The sequence below is a fragment of the Bradysia coprophila genome, unplaced genomic scaffold (genome assembly GCF_014529535.1).
Source record: "Bradysia coprophila strain Holo2 unplaced genomic scaffold, BU_Bcop_v1 contig_138, whole genome shotgun sequence".
Lineage (NCBI taxonomy): Eukaryota > Metazoa > Arthropoda > Insecta > Diptera > Sciaridae > Bradysia > Bradysia coprophila.
Window position 1 is genome coordinate 6,954,293 of NW_023503409.1, and position 8,826 is coordinate 6,963,118.

Consider the following 8,826-nt stretch of genomic DNA (forward strand, 5'->3'; position numbering starts at 1 on the left):
TATGTGGTTTGGATGCATCTACGATGAAATAGAAGATTAAATGTTTAAGTTATTTCATCGTAGATTGATAGTACACAATTAGATGCATATACACCACATAAGACCCTGTTTGGCCCAAAAGCACATAAAATTACCTTTCAAATAATACCATACACGACCGTGTTAGTTTTGTGTACCTCGAGAATTTTAAGTAAGACCTGTGTAAGTCCTCGGTTGAAAACTTTAACTGCACATATTTCTGTAAGGATGAATTTTAAACCTAATAAGTCCCTATTGGGCTCAATAGTACATGTGATTACCTTTCTAATGACACCCCACTCGACCCTGTACGGCTCGTGTAGATGGTGAAATTTTTGTAAGGTTTTCGGTTTTTAATGATCTCTCGCTAGCCACTCAAGCTTCGAAAAAAAAATTTGGAAAAGGTTTTGGTTTCTAGGGTCGAAGTCCTTTCAAGGTACATAGCAAAAATTCCATTAGAAAATGCGTGCGATTTCGGTAGGCTGCTTTTCAAAAGAATCCCTCATTGTGCATGCATTCCACATTGAACTAATGAAATAAAAGTGTTTGTGTCAAAGTGTGTTTGAACAAGAGAAGTAAAAGATTAAATGTAATGTGATGTGCTCGTCGTTCCTAAATCTATTTACCGCAACAATAATTCAAAACAAAAATAATCAATTCTGAGTCAACCCAATTTATTTGGTATTCCAAATCAAATCTACTTTAAATTACGATAATTCAAAATTACAAAAAAAGTATTTATTGTAATTATGTCTAGCTCGATCAATATTCTCTAGCATGACATTCTTAGGACATTATCATAAGCTGGTGGCCTATTTATCGTACACATAATTCCATTTACGTGTCATAACTAAATTAATGTCACGTGTGACTGTTAATTAACACATTATCGACTAAAGCCGCTACCAGTCAGTAAAACCTATACGTACGGCGAACACATGCCCATGTCCAGCTAACGTAATCTTAACAATTGTATTTAAATAATTTAAAACGAATAAATGTATCAAGACCAGTGGGCTTTAGCTGAGGAAACGACACAACAACATCTAAATTATTTGTACTTGTATGGATGCACAACATGGATTTCGTTTTTCTTATTCCACCGATATGGTTTAGATTATGGTTGCGGTTGGTTCATGAATGTAAATTGGATCAAACGCAAATTTCAATAAGATTCATTGTCAATGTAATTCGAGTAAAGGAACAACAACAAAAAAGTTAACTTAGTCTATTGTTATATCGCGAGCAAAATTTGTTTTGAATTGCTTTTGAAGAATTTTGTCTAAATATTCAATTCAAATGACGATCGTCGTTACCATTGAAACACAAAGGGATTGTAGACGAATGAAGTGGTCCCCATTCCCCATCAAAGCCCTAACAAAGTGAAGTAAGAGACGCGACGTCACCGTTCGTTATCATATGAAATATATTCGATAGAAGGTATACCACTTAATGTCTCGAATCTATTTTTAAATTATTTTTTTTAATGAAAAATATTATTGTTTTGAGGAAGTGAATTGTTATCGGAATTACACCATAATACAACAGCCATTTTAAAGATTATTTATCAGTTAATTGTCGTACTTACGATATTTTCTGTGCAGTTGTTGTATGACGATGATGTGTTTTCATAAGCAACGCTGTTTTTTTCGTTCATGTAAGCATTAAAACAAAACTGTGACCACCAATATTCAAGTCACCCATACAATCGGCATTGGAAAATTGTTTTGCTGTCATAAAGAAAATCCAGTCTTATTTACCAACACCATATAAATATATGCATGAGCTTCCTATTTACACGCGCACTACCACCATCACAAGCGAAAGAGTTTTCCTGTTACCACGTACATATGTGTGTAAGTGGGCCAAATTTTCTTTCTAGTTTTTCTTTTTGCAGGAAAATTTTTTTCTGATTAAATCTTTTGTTTGGTTGAAAATGTGTGGCAAAGCGTTTAACTAAATCACTAATATCCAAAAGCCATGTATATTAACATCAAAACGACGGAATTTTAATTTTCCCAATAAGCGTTAACCACTTTTCCAACAAATTGAATATAAAGCTTTTTTTTCTCACGAACTACTTAGTCAATGTCATTGCTGTCCTACTTTGAAAAGTGAAAAATCTACGCTCTAGGTACGTTTCAATAATAAACTTTTACTTAATTACACTAACTTGCTATTTAAACGAATAAAAATTTAATTTAATTGTTTTATTAAAGCTTTTTATTGCGATAATTCGCGACAATCACACACAACTTTTCACCGAATTTTCCATTTTGTCAATTTTGTAAACAATATTTTCAGGCACTCTTCAATTTTCACAGTGTAATCGTTCCATCAGAGCATCGGTGGACTCATGTTTCTCTCAATACATTCGATTCACACATACACTGGTAAAACAGAGTTCTCTTCATATATCCAACGAAACACGCGTTAACTGTATGCCACAAATACACAGTGTATAACTTTTGCAAGTTCGAAATAACTTTTTTTTGTACACACAGAACTGTGAATGTTGTTTTGGCAGTTAAATAATCTGCAACTAAATGAAACTTGATATCACCCGTATGCTATGACTATTGTTTTTCAATTAAAATTAGGAGAATTGATTAATTCTGTACGATTAACTTCTGAAAAACGATAAAGTTTTGACCGATACGATGATTTTTTCGGTGTAACTCTCTTTTTTTAAGTTGAATATGTGTGTTACTTGAATAATTCAAATGTATGAGAGAAATGACATTTCAATCCAGATCATGCGTGATGCAAGTATTCGTTATTTTCATAGGGAAAGGTTGCCTACCTTGAGGCGGTTCTTTTAATTAAATTTTCTGAAAAGATAAAAATTGAAATGTTTATTTAGACACTAAATGTGTATATAATTGTTATTCATTGTGTGCCTAAATAGGTGTCTTGGATGATTGATTTTAGGCAATTTCTCTCGTTCGGGCTACAAAAGCCAAAGTCCCCAAGATCAAATGCCCAAGACATATAGACATAAGAATTATACAACTTTACAGGCTAAAAGGGACGAAATTGCGAGAAATTTCGTCCCAAACTATGAAAATGACATTTCAAACTAGATCGTATGAGTTGTGCACCAAAAATGAGATTGTTTCAAAAATTTCTCGGAATTTCAACCCTTTTCTTGTAATGTTGTATGTGCCTTACCTGACTTCGTTCGGGCTAAGACTCGTGAAATTGCCTGACAACAATCGTCCAAGGCACAAGCAGCCTTTTTTCGCTTATTTCGTTGTTTTAAACCCTCACCCTACTCGTGCTGATGATTTTCTTGTTGTTGATGATCACAGGACAAAGTATGGATATCATGAACCGATAAATAAGATGTGCAAAGAATTTAACCGTTTCTCACAGCTTTGGTTCCAGTGCATGCCGCGTGAATCATTCAAAGCGACTGTAAAGATGTTGAAGATTCCAATCAATTTGAACGGTAAGACCAAGATATCATGATTTACACTGATTTAATCTTGCAATTATGCAATTATGAACCAATGGTTCTCTCTCTAATCCGTATCGATTAGTCTAATCTGGTCTCACGACTTCTAAATGGTCTCACGACTTCTAAATGGTCTCACGACTTCTAAATATTAAACTCCAAGTCTCATCAACTTGTGCAAAACCGAGCCTATCTAGTCGATTGGCTCTCGCTAGTCCGTTCTTTTCCAGGTGGCTCGTGGACGCAAAACGCCTCCTCTTGGTCCGTATTCCTTGGTCACACGAATCAGATCTACCTGCTGCTTTTAAACGTCATGTTTTTTTTGTGTTATATAAATCTTGTCCTTTTATCTTGTAATGTAAACAATTGTAAATGTAAGTAGTCAGGAGGCATGTTGCCATTGATGAAATGAATAAATAAAATTAAATAATATATATTACACACTTGTCACGAAGAAGTCGATGCTTGCCGAGACTGATAGGACAAGTGTGTACTCTATTTTATTACATAAGCGAAAACGAGACAACAACATAGAACTGAAGTGTAATTTTTGAATTAAACTTCTAGTTACAGTGAACGACATCTCAAATGTCTCACTGTCATTTTTTTCAGAGAATGTCATTGTGAATTTGCAATGACACAATAAAATTCTCAGAAAAATTTGACAGTGAGACATTTGAGATGTCGTTCACTGTAAGTAATTTTGGCAGCCGAACACTGCGCGTATGTGATAAAATATTTAAATAAAGCTCGGCTCAAGCTACAAACACATTTACCTAACTTAGAAAATTAATGTATTCCAACAACGCACTTCAAGCAAGAGTGGTACTTTAAATGGGTTACTGAAACTGGACAGTGTATCGAACAAATTTTGACACTGTAAAAACATTCGGGCAATCTTTTCATACAAAATAGTATTCTATTTGGCAGCTGTCATTAATAGCAGTTGTGCTTGAAGTGCGTTGATTCCAAACATTCCTTATTCTATCACGGCAGAGTAAAGTGAGAAAGGCAAGAACTCATACGAGTGGGAAGTTTGAGGCCAGATTTATGGTTGATTGAAATTGAGAATACAAAAAGTACTTTTCCAAAACATTTGGACTCCGGCGAAGGTTTTTTTGATGCTTCGGTGATTTGTGATGGCACCGGGGAATCTGGCACACAGTGCAAAAAGAACGCGCTCTTGAACTACGTTCACACGGGAAAGTTTAATGCTGCAAATGCTTTTTTGCCCTGTCATCGACTTAATGACTCCTTTTACAAAATGTTTTTATCGAAAAATGTAGTTTAAAAATGCGTTGTTTTAGCACCGTGTGCAAGACTACCCCACGAAGGGTGATTGAAATTGAGAATAGAAAAAGTATTTTTCCAAAGAATTTGGACTCAAGCGAAGGCTTTTGTGATGCTTCGGAAGTTTAACAAAGACAAATAGAATAAAAATTTATTTAAAATATATTCATAAAATTGTCAGTCAAGAGACCCGACCCGTCCAAAAGGTCATTACAATTAAACATTACAATTAAACATTACAATTAAACATTACAATTAAACATTACAATTAAACATTACAATTAAACATTACAATTACAAAATTAGTCGAATGACAATGAAAACTAAAAAACGTGCGAGAATAAACATCACAATTAGCCTCGGTCCAGCCGAGTTGTTTCTTGCACGCTTTTTTTACTATACAAATACGCAAATCAATTAAGCATTTCATCCTCCTTCTCCTGGCGCTGCAGCTGGAGCTTTGTGGCTGTGTTTAATGCGGTCTGATATGTACGCCATATTTGGAACATTCGGTCTGGTGTACACACGGATTTGACAATAAATGTTGTTTTCTCCTGTACAGCGCCATCTTTGCCCGTTTTTTCCCGCAATACAAAATATATTTCGAATTAAATGCACACAATTAAATATTACAATTACAAAATTAGTCAAATGACAATGAAAACTAAAAAACGTGCGAGAATAAACATATAAAAACATCACAATTAGCCTCGGTCCAGCCGAGTTGTGTCTCGAACGCTTTTTTTACTAAAGAGAGACAAATACGCAAATCAATTAAGCATTTCCTCCTCCTTCTCCTGGTGCTGCAGCTGGAGCTCTGTGGCTGTGTTTAATGCGGTCTGGTGTAGACAAGCATTTGGCAATAAATGTTGTTTTCTCCTGTACAGCGCCATCGTTGCCCGTTTTTTCCCGCAAGCAAACTCCGATTTGATTTCCGGTATAGATAGCCGCGATCATCTTTTAACAATCCGTCGACTGTTGAATTTTGATTTTATTCTATTGTACAAATTGTATGGAATAAAATCAACATTGAGTCAAAGACACATACAATGCGACTATGCAGAGAACAAAATACAAAATACATTTCGAACTAAATGCACACAATAGCAAATCTCAGAACCGCTATAGCTGTGACGTCACAGCATATGCATTCTGTATAGCAAACGCGTATAATAAGAACATCCGAAGTGTCTTTTATCAAAACATTGGACATTGAAATATTGAAATTGCGCCAAAATTATTGTATGTACGCTGAAGAGATAAAGGAAAAAGATCTGAAATCACCCTGATGAACAAGTCCACCTTCCCAGCTCTGCCAGGCAAACCAGAGTTTTTACAGTCGGTTGTACCTTCAAACAGAGCTCCCTACCTTATTAACTATTGAGCCAATCCCTAAAACCAGCACTAACCAGTGTGTTATGGTTGTAGGTCTGACCCGGACCACGAACTTTGTTTCACCGAGCGACAGTTATTTGTAGGCAATTAATTATACTTCAATTCTTTAAAAAAATATTGTCAATAAATAACTACCCTTCTGTCTTGTGTTAACTTTCCCTAAGCGTAAAAAGATTGGTGAAATTGCAATTTGGTTGTAGCTTAGAAAACGCTTAAAATTGAAGGTTTCGCATTGTCAGAACCTGGTAATACATTATAAGCTAAAAAATTATTGATTTGAGGTAATTCGACTTTCGCCACCAATATTCCATGTACCAAAAACACAACTTTTTTTCAGATAAATATCAAATTTAGGTGTCCCAAATCAAATCAGATGTTGTATTTGACTCAACGCGGTCCATTTAGCATATTTAAAGTTTAATTTACATTTTTGCACATTTTCGTCAAATTTTGTGGCGAGATTAAAGTCTCAAAATCACCATCGGGGAACTTTGACAGTCATGAACTAAAAAAATATTTTTTAGACTTGATCATTTTTATAAAATAATCTGTGAAGCCTGGAGATTAGATTACCATGTTGACTCAACTTTTTATGTACACTGAGCCCACCGTAAAAAATCGATATATGTGACATGAACCGAAAACGACGAAATTTTCGAAAATCGATCTGGGGGCAGCACAAAATTAAAGTTTGAATTTTTTTTTTCTTCCATAAAATGATCCGATAGACCAGCCGAGTGGATTTCCGGCTGAGCCTTAAAAGAACTATCACATTTTGTAAAAACCGCTACACCCTATTGGCTATAGTCACAGATAGTCAGGTGAAAGTCAGCTATCACGCATGATAGTTTTCTATAACGGTTTTCTATCACGGGTAAAATTAGCAGATTTCACGCCATGACATAAAATATGTATAAAATTTTATGAAAAACCATTTTCTGAATCGTTATTCAAATGTATGGAATGACACTAAAAAACAATCAAACAGAAAACTTTAAAACTCACACGAGTCGTGCTATTTTACATTACTCATAATTAAAGGCACAGCTCTGCTACTAGCAAGAACATAAGAAATTTTTGGAGACTAATGCTATCTCAATAGACGTTGCATTTCTTTCGTAAAGTCAGGATCAGGAGTCATGATTTGTTAGTGTGAATAAAAACGCACAACAAATGCAATCGTACACGCTCACATCTTTGAAATTTGGAGGCTATTTTGACGTTGATAGAATGAATGTTCGAGCTGGTAGCAGTGCTATGTTAAAGGTTTTGTGAATGTGGTAAGTACTGAGGGGCTTCCTTTTTGTAAGAGAAGAACGTCTGCAGTACTATTTTATATTGTACCAAAGTGAAAGATTCCTCTAATTGTTCCACATTCGCATCTTTTACTTTTGATTAGCGTTAGCAAGAGGTCTATGAAACTGAATAATAGACAACTTACACGTGTGAGAAGTTTGCGGACAGAGTGGAGCGAGGGCCATAATTCACACGAGTCCTTGTCTATTTATGATTAATTGTTGATTAAAAATCTGTCCGCAAATTTACAAGAAAATAAACAGAAAAAGTACTTTTCCAAAGAATTTGTACTTAAGCGAATGTTTTTATATCAGTTATTTGTGATGTTTCGGAAGTTTAACAACGGAAAATAAAATGAAATTTATTAAAGATATAGTGAAACGAGCCGTCAGAACAGTCGGAGCGTTTGCTGCGACTGAGCCCCGTACGAACCCGTACATCTATTGCGCACCTGACCCTAGTTCGTCCGTAGCCCTACTCTTCCCGTAAACGTCGGTAAAGTAAAATTCTTATGAAATTTGTACGTCTTAAAAATTGCGCATAGCGCAATTACGAAGCCCCGTACGATGTTCCTTTCAAACGTAACACAAATTTCAAATTGACGTACAATTTCCTCAGTCCTATATTAACCTATATTTACCTATAAATAAACAATTTACTGATAAATATGCTAGTATATAGCTCAAATTAACTATCTATACCGTTATATAGCTCAATATACTATATATATTTATATATAGATATCCATATTTGGGATCCTTGAAACACCACACACACATAATCAATCACTTCCCACTGATCAATAACTTTGTAAGAATTATTTTCACCGATTTATATTGTTTTTACAAAAATCCAAAATGGCGGCCGACGGCCATTTTGTTAGGAGGTGGAAAGTAGTACGGCTGCTTTACATTCGTTAGTACCTTTCAAACAAAAAAAAATCATGAAATTTGGTCAAATTTTACTCGAGATATTAACAAAAAACACCACCTTCACTCTACGGCCGAGTAGCCTCATATAAGCTCACTCCAAGAGACCTACCCGGTGAACCGAATTTCATGAACTTTTTTTTCCCTGATTGGTACGGTCAATACCTATCTAATAAAGCAGAATCTATCTAAATCCGTTCAAATTTGGCCAACGTTCAAGTTCAAGCAAAAACGGCTTGCCGCCCTGTACCTAGTTCACACCAAGGGGTCTAACTCACGAGTCGGTCATCCAATTTCCATAAATTTTTTTTTGTCGATCGGTATTGTAAATACCTTTCATTTGACAAGTGTAGCCTTTAAATGGCCAGAGATATCTTCGGAAAACGTTAAATCACTTATGGGGCCCCAGCTCGGGAGGGGTCGACCCAAAATCGCCCATCT

At 35.3% G+C, this 8,826-nt stretch overlaps 1 protein-coding gene and 1 long non-coding RNA gene across 7 annotated transcripts in view; one reads left to right on the top strand and one right to left on the bottom strand.

The window, feature by feature from the left end:
* LOC119073792 (calmodulin-binding transcription activator 1) overlaps positions 1-2,326 on the bottom strand; it is a 96,028-nt gene extending 93,702 nt beyond the window's left edge. For all 6 annotated transcript variants that reach the window (XM_037179526.1, XM_037179528.1, XM_037179525.1 and 3 more), the window contains exon 1: positions 1,607-2,326. The gene's annotated coding sequence lies outside the window, so the exon portion shown is untranslated. The remainder of the gene's footprint in view (positions 1-1,606) is intronic.
* Positions 2,061-2,417, top strand: LOC119073797. The gene is made up of 2 exons (XR_005087090.1): positions 2,061-2,152; positions 2,323-2,417. It is a non-coding gene; the product is annotated as an uncharacterized LOC119073797 (long non-coding RNA).
* Positions 2,418-8,826: the final 6,409 nt, after the last annotated feature.